This window comes from Podarcis gaigeae (assembly GCF_964106915.1).
Source record: "Podarcis gaigeae genome assembly, chromosome: 4".
Lineage (NCBI taxonomy): Eukaryota > Metazoa > Chordata > Lepidosauria > Squamata > Lacertidae > Podarcis > Podarcis gaigeae.
Window position 1 is genome coordinate 75,859,713 of NC_139677.1, and position 22,193 is coordinate 75,881,905.

Genomic DNA, 22,193 nt, shown 5'->3' on the forward strand with positions numbered 1-22,193 from the left:
AGGTTGGTTCTACATGCAACCAGTTTTTAAGCCCATGTTCGTGAAAAGTGCCCCACATAATCCATTTAGATCAGCCTTCAGAAGGTCTGGGTCTAGTTCAATGCAGACCAGGATTCAAGTTCTGCTGGATCAGTCATGAAAATGGAGCCGTCAGCTACTTAACATACGTCAAGAATGACAGCGGCAACAGCACCTCATTCTGAAGCCCTGGATTATTCTGCTTCTGAATAGTGAATCCAGGAAATTTTGAAGTTTTGATGGAATAAAATAGTTTTCAAGGCTGAATGACAGTTCATTAAAGCATGTGGTAAAGACCTTGGACTGTACCATTTCTGAATATAGACAGAGTATAAATTTCTCCGTATTTTAAAAATAAAAATATATATTTCATGCACGTGGAAGATGAGCTTTTTTAGAAGATACCACGTGCTTTACTGAACTGTCATGCAACCTTGAAAACTATTTTATTCTATCAAAAGTGCCTATAGGTTACCTAAAATTGTACTTTAAACTAGTTTCCAAACCTCTGATTATTTTAGAAAGCTAACATTTCTTAGGTTGGCTCCTCTAAAAATGCATACAAAAGGTTTAGCTAGTAATAACTACTCAAAGCCTAGATTTTTTTTTAAAAAAAAACCTATATTGTAACTCCACTGGGATCACTGAGGAGGATGAGGGGAACTATGACCCCAACTATATGGGAATATCCAATAAATTTCCTAAGTACAACAAACTAAATTTAGAAAATTGGCATGATTTCATGCAGGAAACCTTTCAAATATTAGCGATCCAAATGGAATCCACCCCCTCACATACAAGATATCATGCAAATCTGTCAGCAAGTGTACCTGCCATACTGTGAAGACATGTTTCATCGACCTTTTTTTAAATAGTGTTCAGAACCAAACTAATATTAAGTAACTAAGTAACATTTAGAGAGCTTTTTCCTATCAAAGGATATTGGCTTGCCTCCAGTACTAAATTCCTACTATCCTGGCATGTCTTCATCTTCTGTTGTTGTTTATTCTTTAGGTCTACTCTTGTGCCAAATTAAAAATGCAGAGGTTTAGTTCTGCCAGAAAATTCTGTCTTCCTCCTTGTTCAGAGCCAATCAATCCTCTATTTGCCCAGAAATATTGTGTAGTAATGAGATGAATGTGAACGGTAGAAAACTCTCCATAATATCATGAAGCAAAGTGTTATATAGGGCTACCCTGACTGGCTCAGTCAGCCAATGGAAAGATTTGACACTTAAGCTGATGCGCTAAGACTTGAAACTCATTTCCCCTCCTCAGAAAACCCCCAAATCTGAAATAATTGGGCTCTTCCTCCTTTGAATTACAATCCAGAGAGGTTGTCTTAAATCCCCTTAATCTCTTTATAACCAACAGTTTTATCCCAACTTCCTCTGTGGGATACACCCACAAGCCCTCCACACCACAATTTAAGAACTCTGCCAGCAAGGAGATGTGAGCCACACACTATTTTAAACAGATTAATCAAATGCAGGAAGTAGCTCAGTCACTACCAGCATGAGACTCTTGATCTCAGGGTTGTGGGTTAAAGCCCCTCGTTGAGCAAAATATTCCTCCACTGCAGGGGGTTGGACTAGATGACCCTCATGGTCCCTTCCAACTCTATAATTCTAAATTATATAATTCTACAACTAAATCATTTTCACAGTAGATTCACTGAAATTAATTGACTTTGGTCTATTGATGCCAATGGATCTTCTTTGAGTATGAGAACATGCCACCCTGGGATCCTTGAAGAGGAAGGGTGGTATATAAATTTCATAGATAAAAATAGTAGAATAATTTTAATTTTTAATTTTACTTTCTCTACATCTACAAAGATATTCAGAAATTCATTACTGTTGCACATTGCAAAATGTGAACCCGGGGTCCTTGGAAAGATAGGGCAGGATATAAACTGTATAAAGAAATAGAAAAAGAAAATCCAAAACATTGACTAGATAATTATTTTTTTAACCAACTCTAAATCTACAATATTTAGAAATTCATTACTTTTACACATCACATTCACTCTCTCTCTCTCTCTCTCTCTCTCTCAGACCTATTGCAGTCGTTAAGAGTCGTCAACAGGCTCATCACAGCTATCTGCCAATCACCCATTCCCACCACCCATTCCCACCACCGTGATGGAAACCATCACAAGGAAATGCCGTTTACCTTCCCGCTACAGCAGTACCTATTTATCTACTTGCGCTAGTGTGCTTTCGAACTGCTAGGTTGGCAGGAGCTAGGACAGAGCAACAGGAGCTCATAACAGGATCCAATTAATGTATGCATTCAAGTAACAAGAATATGTTGAAACAAAAAAAAATTCCTTCCAGTAGCACCTTAAAGACCAACTAAGTTAGTTCTTGGTATGAGCTTTCGTGTGCATGCACACTTCTTCAGAGAGTGTGCAGAGAGAGAGAGAGAGAGAGAGAGAGAGAGAGAGAGAGAGCTCTTTTGAAGAAAATAAATTAAAGCATCCAACTTGCAAACAAAAAGGTAAAGGTAAAGTACTCCTGGACAGTTAAGTCCAGTCAAAGGCGACTATGGGGTGTGGCGCTCATCTCGCTTTCAGGCCGAGGGAGCCAGCGTTTCTCCACAGACAGCTTTCCGGGTCATGTGGCCAGCATGACTAAACCGCTTCCTGCTCAACAGAACACCGTGATGGAAACCATCACAAGGAAATGCCGTTTACCTTCCCGCTACAGCAGTACCTATTTATCTACTTGCGCTAGTGTGCTTTCGAACTGCTAGGTTGGCAGGAGCTAGGACAGAGCAACAGGAGCTCATAACAGGATCCAATTAATGTATGCATTCAAGTAACAAGAATATGTTGAAACAAAAAAAATTCCTTCCAGTAGCACCTTAAAGACCAACTAAGTTAGTTCTTGGTATGAGCTTTCGTGTGCATGCACACTTCTTCAGATACACTGAAACAGAAGTTACCAGACCCTTCTATATAGTGAGAAGGTGGGGAGGGGTATTACTCAGAAGGGTGGTGGGAATGGGTGATTGGCAGATAGCTGTGATGAGCCTGTTGACGACTCTTAACGACTGCAATAGGTCTTACAGGAAAAAGCAAGGGGTGAGAAGGTGAAAAATGGCTTTGTCATGTTTAATGAGATAAGAATCCAATGTTTTTGTTCAGACCAGGTCTCTCCATGGTTTTAAGTTTGGTAATAAGTTGCAATTCAGCAGCTTCTCTTTCCAGTCTATTTCTGAAATTCCTTTGTAGTAAAACAGCTACTTTGAGATCTTGTATAGAATGTCCTGGGGGATTGAAGTGTTCTCCTACTGGTGCTACTGGAAGGAATTTTTTTTGTTTTAACTATGGCAGACCAACACGGCTACCCATCTGTAACAAGAATATGTTGGATTTAGATAAAAGTATTGGATTATGTATATGTATTCAGTATCATGGGAACATCAGGTGATCATACTTGGAGCCAGACCAAATGTGATAGCAGCCGTGATGTCTACTTTTTCTTTTATACCAAAAGAGAAACCCAGATCAGGAGAACTGAACTCTACCTACCTCTATTGCTCTCTTACCAGTATGGCTCCAATACTAGAAGTGATCTGATCTGTGTCTTCAGGAAGAAATGGCAGTAAGGTGGAGTGTGTCCAGCTTCCCATCACCTGTACATCCAACTTTATTGCACAAACAGATCTATTTATGCCCTGCTTTCTGTGAACACACACAGCTGCCTTTATCACATCTCATGAGGACCCCCCTCATACTTTTACAGCGTTTCACATTTGCATAGTCAGAGGACATTATATGTTGGTCCGTAGACATATATCTAGATTTCTAATTTTTTAACTTAATTGACATCTAAACAGCAGGTGAAAGAACCGAATTGGAAGGAAAGGTCACCTGCCTCATTTTGGAACCTTCATGCCTTCTTCTTCAAGTTCAAATACAGAGATAAATAGCTGGTCATAAACCATGGAAGAGGTATCTAGTAGCCAAACTAAGGATTCAAAAACATATAATTCATTTCAGTGATAAGTGCATTTAAACATTTCTGTCACAAGTACCTTGAAATATGGCTACATTTAGCACATGAAAGTACCCTGATAGCCTGCTTTCAATAGTAGCAGAGTGCTGTGTGAGAAGCTGGTGGTCAGCACCTAGAAAAAGATTCAGGTTAAAGATCAGAACCAAGACACATGCATGTGTTTTGGTATTTTGTTTTTAATGTTTTGCCCAACAGTTTTGGATCGGGACAATTCTTTTTTTAAAATAAAGTGAAAACTATTTGAATTCTCTCTCTCTCTCTCTCTCTCTCTCTCACACACACACACACACACAAAACGCAGAGGGCAGGGGAAGGAATCTGTTGTATAATATGTACTGTTGACATTTTCTTGCAACCCAGGAATATTAAATTATAGCAACATTGCACAATACTAAAATGGGAGGAGAGAACCTAATGCATGCTTCCAGATTTTTTAGGATTATTCACCAATTCCTTCTGGTTGTGAAATATAACACTGTATTCAATGTTAGTTTCTTCAAACCTCATAACTGACTGCTAAATGATTCACATACTTTGATTTGGAGTCAAACATACTACTCCCCCCCCCCCCCCATTATCATTGATAATCCAAGAGGAAAGGCAATCTACAAATACAATACAAAACTTTATTAAAGATTTTCCAAGCAGCTGCAAGAATAAGGATGCTTTTGTGATGGCAACTTCACCTAAATATATTTTTTAAATACTACAAAATGAATTTTACCAACGGCTTTGGTAAAAGCTTTGTTTCCTGAAAAATGTTGCTGAAAAATCATAATGGCTGTGACTTCTGCAAACATAGCAGAATTCTCAGTTTCTCTAGTTTCCTAAAGAATGTAAAAGGCCGCTGTATAAATAATTTATCATTATATAACCTATTTTAATAATGCACTTAAAAGCAAAACTAAAGGCATTTCCTATTTTAAGTACATAGGACTTTTTTGTATGTTTGGAACAGCATGTTTTTGATTATTTAAAGATAACGTTCTAAGCTACATCTGAGTCACGTAGCTACCATATTTTAGCAAACCACAACAAAAAGTACCTTATATTAACTATAGATGAGTAGTCAGTGAGTCAGAGAATACTTAAAAAGGGTTGGGGGTGGCAAAAGACAAGAGTCAGATATAAATGTTTTATTAGAGTTTTAAAGTTCAAAATATAGATAAGACTGAATTGGAGCACAAGACCAACAGACTGTTTTGTGGCTACAGCTTTCTCTCTTTATTGGATTGAAGTCTAACATACAGAAGGAGTGCTGGAACATAGTCAACGGCAAGAACCAGAGTATTCAACAGCAACTTAATGTTTATTTTTATATTTTAGATTTATGGTTAGAAAACTATTTACAATTGTCACCTTAGTCCCACCACACCTCTCTAAGATATTAACAAACTAGTAGCCTCACCCAAAAATTGTAAAGCAGTCAGACACTGCTATGATATTGCCAGCAAATATGTTTAGAGCAGGGGGAAGCTGAAACCCAGAATAGTGGAAAAGCTTTGTCACAAAATAATAACTACAATATTTGCAATGTCAGCTGGACATCATCCAGCAGTAGACATAAAACTATGGAGAAGCTAAGAGGGAATCGTGTCTTAAATTACAACTAAATAGTCGGGAATTGCCTTGCACCAGCAACTTAATATGCATTAATGCCAACTGTAAGACAAATGCAACTTTTCTCATCTGCAGAAACTATTTCTGGGAATCAGTGTAATACAGCACTACCATGCTTAAAAAAACATATTGGTTTGACCCTCTGGGCCATTTTAGATAGGGCTGCCATGTGTCCCGGACATAACCAAAATTTCAAAGGTAGAATTGACATCTGGGTGGAATTTCTGAAAAGCAGTGTTTTGTCCTGGATCTTAGGCAAGTCAATCAAAAAATTGCTTTCTTTGGCATTTTTGTAAAGAAAAGCTCAACAACTTTCGGGATGTCCTGGTTTTTACTTTTTGAAATATGGCAACCCTATTGTAGGCATAACAATCTCTTCCCCGTTCTATTATACAGTGGTACCTCGGGTTACAGACACTTCAGGTTACGCGATTTCAGGTTGCGCACCGCACCAACCTGGAAGTACCGGAACAGGTTACTTCCGGGTTTCGGCGCTCGCGCATGCAAATAACCACTAAGTCGCGTTTTGCGCATAAGCGCCAAATCATGAGCCATGCGTGCGCAGACATGGCGCTGCGGGTTGCGAACGTGCCTCCTGCACAGATCACGTTCACAACCCAAGGTTCCACTGTACCAAGAATTAGTGTTGTGCTTCTGTGCTCTCCATCCCCTTACCTCTAAGTTCATGCACCAGAATTAAGGACTTCCAAGACTTGCTTGACTATAGCTTCTTAATAGTTCACAATTAGGAAAGTGTAGTTTAATCGCAAGCCATAAAGTACCGGTATGTATGTTTTCCCTTTGATGAGGGCAGTTATTTCAGCGACTAAGCAGCTTACATAGCCAGGCCCGGACTGAGAAAGTGCTTCCATGCACTTCCATGCACCCTCTCCTCCACAGTAGCTTCACATCCAGCTAGCTGGGCATTCTGGCAGTAGCTCTAAAGCTACTTCCTCTGAGTCTTCATCCAAGCACACTTCAGGCCCTGGAGCAGCGCAGAAACCTGACACGGTAGTAGTAGTGGACCTGCTGATATACTAATGTAGCAAATGTAGCAAATAAACAAATAATTCAAGAGTGCAAAGGATCTGGCTGCTGTCTTATATATGGACCCAATAATTAAGATATCAAATTACTGTAATATGCTGTATGAAGAGATGCCCTGGAAGAACGCACCAGCCCAATTACTAGGTTTATTTGGTCCCAGGACGCATGTCTGACACATTTGAATTTGTCAGCGGTCCATTTTGAGGCACTCTACTCACTTAGGAGCTGCCTTAATAGGAAGGCCTGGCAGGCTTTCCAGGAAACAACAAAGGACCCCCAACTTCATATTAAACTTGTTTTGGAACTGCTGCCTTACTGCTATCTTCTTTGGGGGGGAAAGGTTGTATGTTTTAGCAGTTCTTACCTTGTTTATCCCTATACAGTAGACTGCTTCTGCACAAAGTTGGCTAAACCAACCGCCCTAGAAAACAGTTTCTAAACCACACTAGCAATTTTTTACTGCAGTACTACTGTGGGCCCTGCTCTGTCCATTGAAAGAAAATGCAAATGCATCATAAATGTGTGTACACACACACACACACACACACACACACACACACACACACTAGTAGGGAGCAATTGACATATGCCCTCTCATAGCTATATGAATACTATATAGAACCATGGTTGCATAATTGATATAACCCTGGTTATCCGGGCCAAGATAGGATGCACAAACATGGCTAAATCTTTTTAAAATCAGACTCAAAAAACAAAGTAAAGAAAACTTCAGTACAGTATAACAACAACAACAAAAAAGGATTTCTTTTAAAAATATTGTTTGCTCTTTCTGAACCTCTCAGCCACCACCAAGGTGACAAAGCTGTACAAACTCAGCACAGAGGCACTAGCCCTAAAACCTTGTACTTCTATCTACAACACTCGCTCTGGTGAATCCAGGCTGTTTATTGAAAATAACAATGCCTGCTTTTGCAGAACAGGATTATCCAAACTCATAAAACGAAATGTGTCAGACAAAGGGATAAAAGAATCCTTATTCTACAGAGTTGAGCCTACAGTTGCCCATGCGTGCCAGAGGGGTGTGCCAGCAAGTATGGGAAAGATTCTCCTCAAAAGACTGGCTGGTGCACACAGACTGACATCCTTAGTTAGTAAGAGAAGCATTCTACTGAGACAGAAGATGAATAACTAGGTCTCTATAATGCAAATTTACAAAAGCAAACGTTAAAAAGGTGTTTGAGTATAGGCAAAGACTCTACATAGAACACAAACTAACCACAGTGGATATGCTTCCTTTCAACCACATTGCAAACACTCTGTTTAATACATGCCACAATCAGTACTTTACCCAGTCCTTCCTGGACTTTCCACGCAGAAACAAACATGATTTACAAGATTCTCTTCGAAAGACTGGCTGGTACACACAATCACAAAGTTAATCTGCTGTATACCAAGCTACCTCATGTAGTGCAATCTGGAATGGAAAAGAACATCAATCACCTCCTAGTCCAACCACCTCTCTAAAGAATATATATATATATTTTAAAAATATATGTTCTCTCTTTTTTTTTTACACCTGTAATTAAAAGGAGAAAAGGCTTCTTTGTCCCAATACTTAAATACATTTTACCTCATTGATATAGACCTTTTCTTGCACATATACTTATTCATACCTGTTCTAGTTCCCGAAATCTCCATTTTGGCTGACTGTCAGAGACTAGGGACGCAGGTGGCGCTGTGGGTTAAAGCCTCAGCGCCTAGGACTTGCCGATCGAAAGGTCGGCGGTTCGAATCCCTGCGGCGGGGTGCGCTCCCGCTGCTCGGTCCCAGCGCCTGCCAACCTAGCAGTTCGAAAGCACCTCCGGGTGCAAGTAGATAAATAGGGACCGCTTACCAGCGGGAAGGTAAACGGCGTTTCCGTGTGTGGCTCTGGCTCGCCAGAGCAGCGATGTCACGCTGGCCACGTGACCCGGAAGTGTCTCCAGACAGTGCTGGCCCCTGGCCTCTTAAGTGAGATGGGCGCACAACCCCAGAGTCTGTCAAGACTGGCCCGTACGGGCAGGGGTACCTTTACCTTTACCTTTACCAAGACTAAAACAGTGGTAACCAACATGATGCACTCCAAATGTTTTGGATTCCACTTCTGATTATCCCTAACTACTAGTCATGGTGGCTGAGGCTGATGGTACCACATTGGCTAAGCCTGATCAAAGCCTATCACGTTCCATTCATATTGGGAGTTCCAGTTTCCATCCCATTTAATTAAGTTTCCCCTAAGCGAGTGTCCTTCAGATGTTGTTGGACTACAATTCCCATCATCCTTGACTATTACCTATGCTGGCTGGGCTATTGAGAGTTGAATTCCAGCAACATTTGAAGGACTACTGGATGAAGAAGACTGGTTTCAGTTAAGTCTTTCCTCTCTAAAGTTCTCTTGTGCTTCAGAGGAGAATATACTAGGGCTGCCATCCAGTTCAGGAAATCTTAGTCGGCCAAATTAGTTATAACTGATTAAATATGCATATATTTGTAGATAACAAAAATAATAATTTTGAAGACAATTTATTATTATTATTATAATGCACATACATTTCACAGAAGGCACCATTTTGAAAAAGGCATTCCAGTACAGGGTAAATGTTTCTAAGTTGGTTTCTGCCCCAAGCAGTTTTTATAAGTACATACTGTATTGAAATGAATGTCAATTGAGGGTGCTTTTCATAGAGTGGAATGTTTTGCCTCAATTGTGTTAACTCATTAAGAATTATTTAAACCCAGATTTAGAAAATGTATCGTTTAGTGCAAAGATGGGGAACTTGTGGCAAGGATGGGGAACATGGACTCCAACTTGGATTAGCCCCAGCCAGCTTGAATATGGATCGTGGGTGTTGCAGTCCAGCAACATCTGGACTGCAACAACTGGTTACAGCATGTGGCTGAAGTCCTGCACACAGCTGGTTCTCATCTCATTGGATTCGGAAAATAAGCAGAAGTGCTGTATGCTGGAGTAACGTCTGTGGGGGGGGGGGGAATCCATGCTTCATAGATGTAAATTCAAATGAATTCAAAGGGAAATGCCTGTCCTAAGAACTTATACTTAGAAATCTAGTTATATTTTGCAATATATTACTTAGCAGTCTAATGCAGAAATGCAAAGTTTATTAGTACTCACATGATTTAAATTATTGCTTAATTTATTGCTTCCATACACTGTATTGCAGACAAAGCAAAGGTTTTAATTCTAAGAAATGATGAGAAATTAGCAAGATTTGGTGATATCCAAGTAAATCCTATTCAACACCACTGATTTCAATGGGTCTGCTCTGTAACTAGGCTGGCAATCACCCAATGTCTTAATTACTTGGCCATTTTTACATTTCTAGATCAGTAACTGGCCATCATGGCTTTGCATTATTTTGTTCTCACTTCACGTCTTAGGTATCCTATAAGGTAGTTTTCAGAAACAGGGCTGCTGTAAGGGAGAAAAGTAGTTAAAACCATGAAAATAGTAGTAACTGGCCTTCTTCCTCAAGCTTCCCATGATTTTAAAATATTATCTCAATAATAAATGCAAGTTTTCAAGTCAAGGATTTCTTGTTAATCAGTATAGAGGAGACTATACAGAGAAACTGAGTAATATTATTCCAATGTCTAAAAGACCTGAATCAAGCAAATAAATATTCAGCTCAGAGAAAAAAATAGTGCTGCACCAGCAAAGTACAGAACTGGTTGCCTTGTGCCAGCAATGCTAGCCAATTCAGGATGTCAAGTTAGTACCCCAGAATAGTTCAGATCCATTATTCAGAGACAGCCAATATTGGTAGATATGTAGTCGTGGCACCAAGCAAAAATGCTACAGTACACAAACATAGAAAAAGAATATGGACAATCTGCACAACAATCACATGGGAATTTTGAGCACTGAAAAGATACCCATGCCAGCACAAACCTTCATACCCTGATACACAACAGTTATCTGTTACAATGGCAATGTGAATGACGGAAAGGTCTGTTGCACAGAGCACCAATGGGATAATAACATCTGAATACCATTTGTTGTCAGGCTAGAACGAGCAGACAGCATCCTAGGGCAGTGCCTGGGGGCCGAATGTCCCGTCACGGCCCACCACCAACATGTGGAGTGGCAACATGTACATATAGTGTATTTACACTGCATGAAAAATGCTTTGGGGTACTTCGTAATTAAAAGTTTCTGCTCACATTTTTACTGCTTGATAGCAACCATCTCCTAATTCTATTTCAACCCAGAATATCACAAGAGAAACAGAAACCATGGGCAAATAGTGTGAAGTTGACCACAGAACTATAAACCATGTGCTCCAAGCCTCAACTCTAGAAGGGCAGGCCTCCAAACAAATGAGAGCTACAGCCACCAAATAGTTGAGAACCATCTTCAGTACCTTGTCCGGAATCAGTTACAATCTGCGACAGAGGCTTTAGTGGTGTGGATCCACTACATTCTGCCAGCAATGGCTTTTGAATATGATGGCAGTCACTTGCACACTTGCCAGGACTTTGTACCAAAGTTTGATGATCCATGATATCAAAAAAGCCACTGAGAGGTCAAACAGAGTCAATAGAGTGGGACTATCCCCTCACCCATTTCCCAGGAAATGTTGCTCATCACAGTGACTAATCCAATATTCGACCCAGGCCAAAAGCCAGACTCAAAAGGATAGAGTTGTCCAGAACTAATGCAACACGTGTCAGACAGCATAAATGCACAAGATAATTTTATTCATATCATAAAAATAGATCTTGGATCATTAAAAAAAATCTTTTCTAAATTTCTATCCTTTTCATTCACTACAAAACACGAAGCAGCTAACAGCATAGAAATTAAAGCAGTAAAACAACATAAGTATTATAATAACAAAATATTGAAATTGTCTGTTTGCGTTTTAATCGGATGTGTTTCCATGAGACTAGAAGTCAGTAGCTTTTTGTTATAAAACAACCATGGAAATGAAAGGCAATCTATGGTGGATATAGGCTGGGGGAAAGACCCCTAAAGTTTGCTTCATGACCACATGGTACCCAAGTCCAGAAACACAAGGGAATGTTACCTTTAAAACGTTGTTACTTCAGATCACAAAGAAATATTCCAATTGGTGAGGAAACAGTCAGTATGTATTTGGCTATCTAATTAAAGGGGGGGGGTCAACACACAATGCACTTGACTAAGGGACAGGAATCCCTTTTTGCACAATAGTCTCAATGGCTGATTACTCTTCTGTGATAGATATGGACTGTATCTACATTTATAAAAATGAACTCTATTTCTGGGAGCAGCTTATGAAGAGGTTTAAAAAGGCAATAAGGAACATATATGACAAAAACAACAAGGAAGCCCAGCCCCTATAGAAGCACTCCTTTACAAATGAAGAAATCTGCATGGTTCTTTATCATCAAGGGTTTACCCATTTATTTGGCTAATCATTAAAATGGCTAAACAGACCTCTAATTTGAAAATAAAAACTGATTGATGCAATCACAAACAAGTTCTAAAATTGCAGTTTATTAAAAAGAAAAAAAGGAAATCTTGTCTAATCCAAAACACACTCACAGTTACCTTTTTCTAATCAGAGCATTCATTTCTCCTCATTATGATCTCACAAGCACATTAAAATCTTATTAACATTAATTACTTCTGAGCATCTATGCATGAGCAGCGACAGGCTTGCGTACGTGTATGTGTGTGTGTGTGTCTGGATCATATCTACATTTATATACCTTGCTGCACTTTGCTTATAAAACATGTGAAAATATTGCTGCTAACACCAATTAGCTAATTTCACGCACACACAGATAGTAACCTGCTGTCTCGCTGCACAGCTTAATAAAGACCAGCAGACAGATGGACAGACAAACATACACAAAAAAATCATCCCGACACTTCCTGATGCAAAAGCTTTTTTAAAAAACAACAACACACACAGCCTGACACCTCTAAGAGTGCAAATTTAAGCCGCCAAAATCTGCAAAAGGCACACATTTTTAAAGAAGCATTTTTTAAAATGCAACACAGCCAATATCCTGTTTTCTCACAAATGAGTGCCATGATAAATTGATAAAGACAAAGAAAAATCTGGCAAACAGACAAGCATCACACTCACACACATACAGTGACAGAGAAACAACATGGCAGATTAAGGGATAAATATCTTACCAGTTGATAATAAGAAAAAGAGGCAACCCTCTCCCGAAATACATATTTACAAGCAAAATTACATTTTGATATGACATGTAACTTTCCCTTCAAGCAAAGAGGGGGAACTAGAGTGGATTCTTGTTAGATTTATATTGCAGTCATTCAAGAACATGACGAGGGTAAGAGGATGTCATCTATTCCATTATTTTTCCATGGGATGGCTCTGTCCCACAATGTGGTCAGTCTGCCTTTTGGCTTCCTTGGAAATATTCTGAAACTGATTGCTTAAATGACTTCTACACAATTTGCCAGCTTTCAGCTTTTGCCTTGTTTCTGCACCTCCCCACAGATTACCAATGGATATTTATACTAGTAACCTGAAAGGAAAGGGAAGATGTGAACTGAAAATTGTGCATTAACAGTGGTTTGAATTCCAGAAATGAAAAACAGTTACCAGTCAATAGAAAGGATTAGGTGAGCTGGAAACCAAATATCCCTACCTAAACTATATATCAACATCATGTTATCAGCAAGATTATTATTATTTATTAGTGGTTCTCTTTCTGAAGTCATCTTCAAAATCAGCAACTTGTGGTGATTTTCTGCACAAACCATGCCATGCACCATGCACCCTTAACCCCTGTGCGTATAATCACATGGTAATGAACAAGGTAATGTATTGAACCTTCTTTTACCTCCCAAGAATTGCAGATACGGTGTATCTTTATATTCAACTGTATGTAAACAGTGGACAAATGAGTTTCTCAACAAGCACATGTAGCAACTATTTTGGTGTTAGAGAGTACAAGAAAAAAATGTAACAGCTTGTTGTGTACCAACTTCTAGCATTTGAAGTGTCCTTAACCCTAAGCCACTCTGCATATGTTCTCCCACAATTCAAAGAAACCCTACTTTTTCCACTTGGCTATAATACTTCTAATAATAATAATAATATCTCCATATACTATTCAAAAGGCTTAAGGACATGCTACCCTGCTGAAAGCTGAATTTTTATAGACATCAATAGAAGGCTCGTACTTATTTTTCAGTTCCACAGATTTGTATGATCTCAAAATTGGACTGCATCTGTATCATAATAGCACCTCCAACACAGAAGGGCTATAATAACAGCTCTAACACACTTGGGGCTTATGTTTGCAAGCTCCAGATTTGCAGATTTGCAGCAACATTATACCATGGGAAAATCTGGCACTCAAGTCACACACATTAATAAAGGTAAAGGGACCCTGACCATTAGGTCCAGTCGTGACCAACTCTGGGGTTGCGGCGCTCATCTCACTTTATGGGCCAAGGGAGCCAGCGTACAGATTCCGGGTCATGTGGCCAGCATGACTAAGCCGCTTCTGGCGAACCAGAACAGCGCACGGAAATGCCGTTTACCTTCCCGCCTGAGCGGTACCTATTTATCTACTTGCACTTTGACATGCTTTCAAACTGCTAGGTTGGTAGGAGCAGGGACCGAGCAACGGGAGATCACCCCGTCACGGGGATTCGAACCACCGACCTTCTGATCGGCAAGTCCTAGGCTCTGTGGTTTAACCCACAGCGCCACCCGCATCCCCAAGTCACACACATTACACCAACAAATTTCTCCAAAATACCACCAAGTGCTGCCACTGTAATATGTAGCCACAGGAATGAAGAGAATTTGCCTTTTAAATTAGAAAATAAACTTAATTTTCAGTAATTAACTGAGTTTCAATATTTTTGAAGAAATGTTGTCTCAAAGTTACAGTTTAGGGATATCACATATGACATCTAGGTTATGAAGCTACCATCAGTTCTATGGCTTTGAGCAAGCATTCAAGAAAACCACCTCCAAATTATTTTTTATTCCTTGGCATAAGGCCAGGATGCAAGTAGTCAGTATCCAGAACTGAAGGGTGTGCAATCCAGCTGAGGGCTCCTGAGATCAGTGGTCTGAACTGAAAATTGGAGAAGCCAAAAGTGTAGCAAGCAGAATGCAGTGTTGGAAAAGGCCTGGCTACTAGTATTTATACCAGGACCAGCCAATCTACAGGCTTAACAACAAATGCCAGATGTGTGGATTGATATGGCACACCTTAGTTCCCTTCTATGCCTAAAAAAGATATCCAAGGTTTGAATGCACATAGTCTACTGTAGCTCATCGGGCTAAATCCCAGCCTCAGCTTTGAAGTTTCCAATTCCTGGAATCCTTGCGAGACCTTCATCCAATCTCATAATTAGGCAACTGACTTTCCAATTATATATAGCAGCTATGAAAGTCAAGCTAGTTATTTTCCCCAAATATAATTCAATGTACACTTTTGTACGTTCAGTGTACTTAGTTCAAGTGATGCCTAAAACTGGATGTTAGAATTAAATATATACTTCTGATATAATGCATATACACACACCCATATAGTTCAATAGATTCAATACATAGAGCTACTGTTGTTCAAACTGGGTGATGCATTTGGATCCAAGAGACCTGGGTTCACACTCAGATAATCAATGGTTGTACAGGTTGGTCTAAAAAAGTCACATTTTGCAATTGTCTGCAATGTGTAAAAATGCATTGGCTGTATATCTATCACTATTCTGAACAATCACATGGACACATCTTAAATGCAAACTAAAGTAAAATAAAAGGAATATAAATGACTACTGAAGATATTCCATTGCTCTTTATCTTTCCAGAAGGTATACTGCTGAACACAACATAAATCAGATTCAGTGAGCAACCAGTCCACCTATAACATCTGCATCCATTGCAGAAGCTAATAAAACGAGAATGTTTAACAACTTTCATCCTAGCTTTTACAAACTTGACAATTACTAAAAAGTGGAGAATACATATTAAAAGCAAGTTTAAGTAAATATAATGTGTTTCATAATCCTTCAAACAAAAAGTCATTCCTGAAAATGGTTGTAGCATTCAACACATCCAAGGGTAGCAATTCATGTCCATTTGAACACATGGGGAACACCAATAACTGTTTCTTCCTGTTTGGTCTCAAATGGGTATTTGAACAAGGCCCAGTAACAGGCACAGTCCCTAATGAAAAATAAGGTAATGGCTGGAAGTAGTCTGAGATATGTAGGTATAGAGTGGTATACAATTTTTTAATAATAATAGTAAATGGGAGGTCTGCATCTCCCAGATATTTTGAGGAGTGGGAATGAGTAGAGAGGGTCAGTGATCTCTAATGTAGAAATAAACCCTACATGTGGGTGGGTGCGGGTGCATGCATGCGTGTGAACATTTTCCTTCCAGTTGTTGTTTTTAATCAGTAGTGCCTGTTGTAGCTGCTTAAGTGATACATCTCCCTGTCCAGTCCATTCCTTGTATGCCCTCTATTACTACTTGCATATGGTCATTCTCCATTGATAATTCAACACAGACAAGCAAAGAAAACCTCTCAGTATGTTGCCTAGAAAATTCTTTGGTTCTCTTATTTTCTTTGAAATGAGCGACAGCTACATCTACCTAGTGAATGGAGAACAGCACATTTAGGCCCCATACTCTTAAATGCAAGAAGGCACAGTGTTACTTTTCTTTCATTAAAATAAGCATAGCCACAATCGGCTTCCATACAGTCCAGTCAGACTTTCCATCCTTTGTTATCAAAGAACAGGAAAAGAAGGATTGGACCAGCTCTCTGTAGAATTCTCTTCTTGGCATAAAGGTCTCAAAACCTGCTCTGCAGTCCAGTAGGCAATTATGATTGTAGGAAAGCCAAATGAATAACTTCAAAGGATGGTTGGAAAAGTTATGCTAAATACACTGAACGTGGTTTTTGTTTTTGTTTTTTACACTACAAGCAGAAAAACAGCCTGGAGAAAATCAGCACTCTATTAAAAGAATAAAGTACTGAACATTCTAGCAAGTCATTAAGAGGCTGCAATCCCAAGCAAACTTACTTGGATGTAAATAAATCTCAACAAACTGAATGGAACTTGCTTCCAATTAGAATTGATCTGTAAAGTCTGAGAAATATACATATGCCTAAAATGAAAAAGGACTGCAAAGTTTCGTGTCACAGTTTCTGTGTTGTGATGTGCAATTCCTGTCTATCCTTTAGTGAACTGCTGTCTGGTAAACTATCGGTTCCATATAAGGTTTTTCCTTTTGTAAGATTATATCCTTCCATCTAGCAGAGAAATTGAAAAAGACTAAAGCGATTGATACTCATAAAGTATTCTGAGATTCCTGGTTAAACACTGCTGTAGAAGTGTAAGTTCAGTTGTTATGGGCAGCTACTCCTGTTGCATCAACACGGACATATCCAGTTATCTATCTTGTTCCATTCTCTGGCTCAGCTGATAAGAGGTCTCCATTTTCAAATGCTGCTCTGGCCCTTTCTTGTTTAAGAATGTGGAAGATCTAACCAATCAAAAACGGGTCTAAGAAGGGTCAATATTTCTTTAACAGAAGCTAGGGCTAATTATTTGTTGACTGCTTGCCTATTACAGTTATATATTTCCAACATCTCAAAACTGGGAAAGTTCCCCTTAAAGTTTGTGATAGTTCATACTTTTATACATAACTATTTAACACCAATTCCAGGGTTTTTTTCCCTTTTCATTGCTATGGGAATTGGAAAACAGATAATCCCTATTTAAGTAGCACACCAGAGACAAAAATAGCTTAAAATGAACAAGTACAAATCTCATCATTACTGTGGAAGATCAAGGTTTAAAAGATATACTGATGTTGATTTGAAATGAGCCATCAACTTCATATGCTGGTGGTTTTTATTGTTGGAAGGAACGCCATAGAGGTTCCACAAAGAAACGCAAAAATCTGCTAGCTTTGTAAGCGAAAGCCATGTAAGTTGTTTCTTCTTCAAATTTGGCAGGCTGCATAGCCGTATGACCTTCACTCTCAGCCCTACTGACAATCAGTGGGTGAATTTTTATCTGCAATGAAAGCTCTAGCAGTAAAATTGATTAAAACTTTGCCTCATTTACAACAGATTGCTCTTTGTATTTGTAAAATGAGAATTCTAATTCATATTTTTTTACATATCATTTTTCTATCCATCAATTTGTAACAGCATTGTTTTCATTTTTAAAAATTGATCCTGCTTTTCCTTCATGAAGAGAAACCACAGAAGAAATCTGCCTGCTCTTTTTTTGTACGGGTAGTAAAGTTTTCAATCCTTACTTTTTCTACACAAATGTTCTTTTGAAACATCCACTTAAATGCAAAAATTCTGAAAAAACCACACATTTTTTTCTTATAAATAATCATTGCTTTCAAGCTTGTAATTCTAATTAAAATCAGACATTGAATAGTTAACTTATTACAGAGCATTAAAAAGTTGATAAAAAGTATCCTTCTGCTGTTATTTTTCTCTTCTCCAAGACATCTGAAAAGAGGTTCAATTTTTTTTATTAGACTTATACTCTCATTTTTGTCCGAAGTCCTCAGAGCAGACCTCAAAAGTCATATTAAAGTTACAGCATGCCTACATTTCTAGGTTGTATTAACTAACACCTGTAATCAAATCTGCTGCCAATTAAAAAGAAAACTTCAGGTTTGCATTATCATAATCTATAAATAGGCAATCAATCAGCTGATAATTATAATATACAAGTTGAAGAATGAGTAAAAGAGCTTACCTATTAGTCTGAGAAAAGAATTCTATTTCTCCTAAACTTTGAGAACCTTTGCCATATTCAACCTGTCAATACTGAAGCTGGCTAAAAACATTAAAGTATACATGAGAAGACTCACACACAGCACTAGCTGAAACCCTCCTCAGATATGCTTCTTAGTCTGTTGGTTGAATGCAAGGAAGTTTAGTAAAGAAGGTACAGTACACAGTTAAAAAAAGAATTAGTCTTCAAACTAACTGACAAAAAAAAAATACAAATCACTCAGGCCAGATGGCATTCACCAAAAAGTTCTTACAGATCTCAAATGTGAAATTGCAAGACTATTCCAATAAAATATGTAACTTGTCACTAAAATCTGCCCTTTTGCAAAAATCTGGATAGTGGCCAACACAATACTATTGTTTTAAAAGATAATTGGTGCATGTTTTAGTAGAAAATTACAGACCTGTCAGCTTTATATCTGTTCCGCATAAACTGATGGTAACTATTGTTAATGGCATAATTTTTAAACACTTTGAAGAACAAGCCTTGTTGATAAAGTATCAGTACGGCTTTGACAATGGTAAATCTTTCGTCACCCTCTGGGATTTGTCCAGTGTGTCAACAAGCATGCAAACAGGGATGGATCTTCAATAAATAAATATACATTTATTTATTTATTTATTTATTTATCCATTCATTTATTCGTTCGTTTGTTCGTTCCATCATCCATTCAAAGTACCATATCAAAATATTCTTTCAGCACCTCAACAATTATGAAGACAGATATTCTTATAGATTTGTAAGAAACTAGTTAAAACACTATAAGCACAAGACAGGAATAAATGGCCAGTTTTATGTAGTATTTTCTTTCGTCTTGAATTATAGCCTCAGAAAACTATCATATGGAGGTGCAGAGCTTATGGTAGAGGAACTGTCACATCCTGACTTTTTCCAGGCTTGTGCCAGCCAGGGCAGAAGGTGAGGGGTGGTGACTTGTTTTCTTTTTATTTGATACTAATGGAAGTGAAAATAATGAAGCCAGCTACAAAGCTCCTGTGGCTTCTCCCCACACACCTTGTCTTGGGCATGTTTAGTGAAGGCGAATATTCTGGATCATACGCGTCCAAGGCCTTCCCTGATCCAGCCCAATGCACCACTGTACATCCCTTAGTAACAGAGCACGGATAGGAGTGATTGTATTGGAAAGCTCTGCTGCCATCCAGGGACAATCTCCGGCAGCAGACCTCCCTCTCTGAAGTTAACTCCCCTCTATACTCTTCCCAGGGACAACAGAACACCTTGTTCATGATTAGCAAATTACAAGTACAGTAGAAGGTGCAACTTACCCTAGGAGACTTTCAATACAATAAACCATGGGTAGGCAAACTAAGGCCCAGGGGCCGGATCCAGCCCAATCGCCTTCTTCATCCATCCCGCGGATGGTCCGGGAATCAGCGTGTTTTTACATGAGTAGAATGTCTCCTTTTATTTAAAATGCATCTCTGGGTTATTTGTGGGGCCTGCCTGGTGTTTTTACATGAGAAGAATGTGTGCTTTTATTTAAAATGCATCTCTGGGTTATTTGTGGGGCATATAATCCGTTCATTTCCCCCCCAAAATATAGTCTGGCCCCCTACAAGGTCTGAGGGACAGTGGACCGGCCCCCTGCTGAAAAAGTTTGTTGACCCCTGCAAATACAACATCTTTTGCCGTGTGTGTATATTTAGTATGGAATTTGTATGGCACATTAAAAAATATTATTCCCAATTAATAAGTAGTTGGCTGAGGCAGAGGAATGAAAGAGGAGCAAGTATTCTATTTCCACGAGAAATAAGTTGCTTCTCCTGACATCCAGGAACCAGCCAGCCAGTTCGAGTTTCCAGAATCATCAGTTCAGTTTCAGTGCTGTGCAGATAGGGGAATACAGCCCACCAAGGTGGCATCACCAATCTCATATGGTTGCCCAGGGCAGCCATACACCATTTCAAATTTGTAACAGCTCACCTGTTTTATACCTTGATGGTAAGTAGGCATACTTGTAAGCAAGTTCCTTTGAAACAACTGAGAGCTAGTTTTCATGTAGATTATTATGGATTTGGTTGTCAGAAGAGCAAAAGGATTAATTTTTTAAAAAAACATGCAACAAAAGCTACCAGGGGGGGAAACACACCAGATTTATTACCAATGAACACCGTGGCAAGAAAAACAAAATGCTTTAGTGGAAGATTACAGGAAAATTTAACAAATCCTTACATTCAGATAAATATATTCTTAAACACATTCTTAAATAATCAGTATGGTTTAGCAGAACAGAATGTGAAAAATATACTCCAGACTTCTGAACTAGGCAGGAGCAGCTGCTTTCACAGCAGTGAAACATTTCAGGCCGAACTGTACTGGCTCATAGGACAAATGGTTTAAAGTCTGTATGGCGCAGAAAGAACCCGCGTTTTTAGGAAATGTCAGCATCTTCTTTTTTTGAAAAAAACAACAACCCACTTTCTGTCCAATTGGAGCGAGATTTGAAACCTTAAAAATTTGGCAGCTCTGGCTTGATTTTTAAAAATGAAATGTTGGAAGTTATGAAACAAGCTGCTTGGACCTCATACAGTTCGTTCATGAGTCAGCACCAACTGGACTTTTGAAACAGGTTTCTATTGGTTCTAACAGTACTTATTGTCAGGATTATGGCAGTACAGGTGCCAAATTCAGGAACCCTTGATGCCAAATCCTCTGTTTCCAGGCAGAAAACAACAACAACTGGCCTAACATGCACCAAACTCTATTGTGACCTCCAGAAACACCAAAGCGAAAGAGCTCATTCTCCATCGCCCATTTATTTTGGGAAACCTGCCATAGGAGTGGAGACAATTCAATACACCATTAGCTTGGAAGATTGCATCTCCGTGATGTCAGACATGCAAATGGGAAGTGAGAGACGACATTGCCCATAGGAAATAATATTTTAGCAACCAACCAAGGGAGTGGAGAAAAAAATCCTAAAGCATTCTTGCATAGTTAACTCTAGCCAGCAGTTCTGTAGAAATACAGAATGTTCTTTTATGACTTTACGAGTCCAGTGCAAGTCAGATCTCAGATGCAGAAAGCAAAATGTTGATAAGTCCTTTGGCTTCATGCAATACTGCATGGGGGCAGTGATGGTGGGGCAGATGCCAATTGCTGTATTATTATAATGCATTCAGCGCCAAAATGTCCCAGATATCTAATCTAAGGCAAGTGAAGTAACAAATACACAAGAAAGAAAGGGGGGAGGACACCTATAACTTCAAGCTTAGTGACAGAAGATCCTGCTGCGGGGGAACAAAATAGAGAATTCAAACTACTCAAGGGTGAGAAGAGACTCCAACACTTATGTAGCCAGCAAGAAACTAGCCTGTTGAACAAAGGTAACATTGATGTTAGTTGCTCTGCCCACTTTTGTGGGCCTCTGAAGTTTGGCCAGAAGGAAATGAAGCCCTTGGGCTGAAAAGATTCCCCACTCCAGTTTTAAGCTACCTGGGACCAGAAAATACAATCAGACATTAGGTAGACAGATAGAGAGCAGCTTTTCTATAGCTGTACCTTGTATCCCTCCTAAGCAATATCTGTCTCGTGCTTTCTTTACTATCTTTTGATGCCCAGCAAATTCACAATCAAATTATAAGTCACCTGTGTTCACAGATGTCTTCTGTGATTTGTTGTTAACCTGTTTAAAAATATGAAGCTCCATGAGGAGCCACACTTTGGGTCAATGTTTTTATA

At 39.0% G+C, this 22,193-nt stretch overlaps 1 protein-coding gene across 39 annotated transcripts in view; it reads right to left on the minus strand.

The window, feature by feature from the left end:
* The window catches only part of ZBTB20 (zinc finger and BTB domain containing 20), a 641,091-nt gene that overhangs the window by 436,244 nt on the left and 182,654 nt on the right, over positions 1-22,193 (minus strand). The window contains exon 2 of one of the 39 annotated variants that reach the window (XM_083736562.1): positions 3,902-3,994. The exons of 37 other annotated variants lie outside the window; for them this stretch is intronic. The gene's annotated coding sequence lies outside the window, so the exon portion shown is untranslated. Of the gene's footprint in view, positions 1-3,901; positions 3,995-22,193 lie in introns of those variants that run through there. One more of the 39 variants, XM_083736537.1, reaches the window with a different exon arrangement.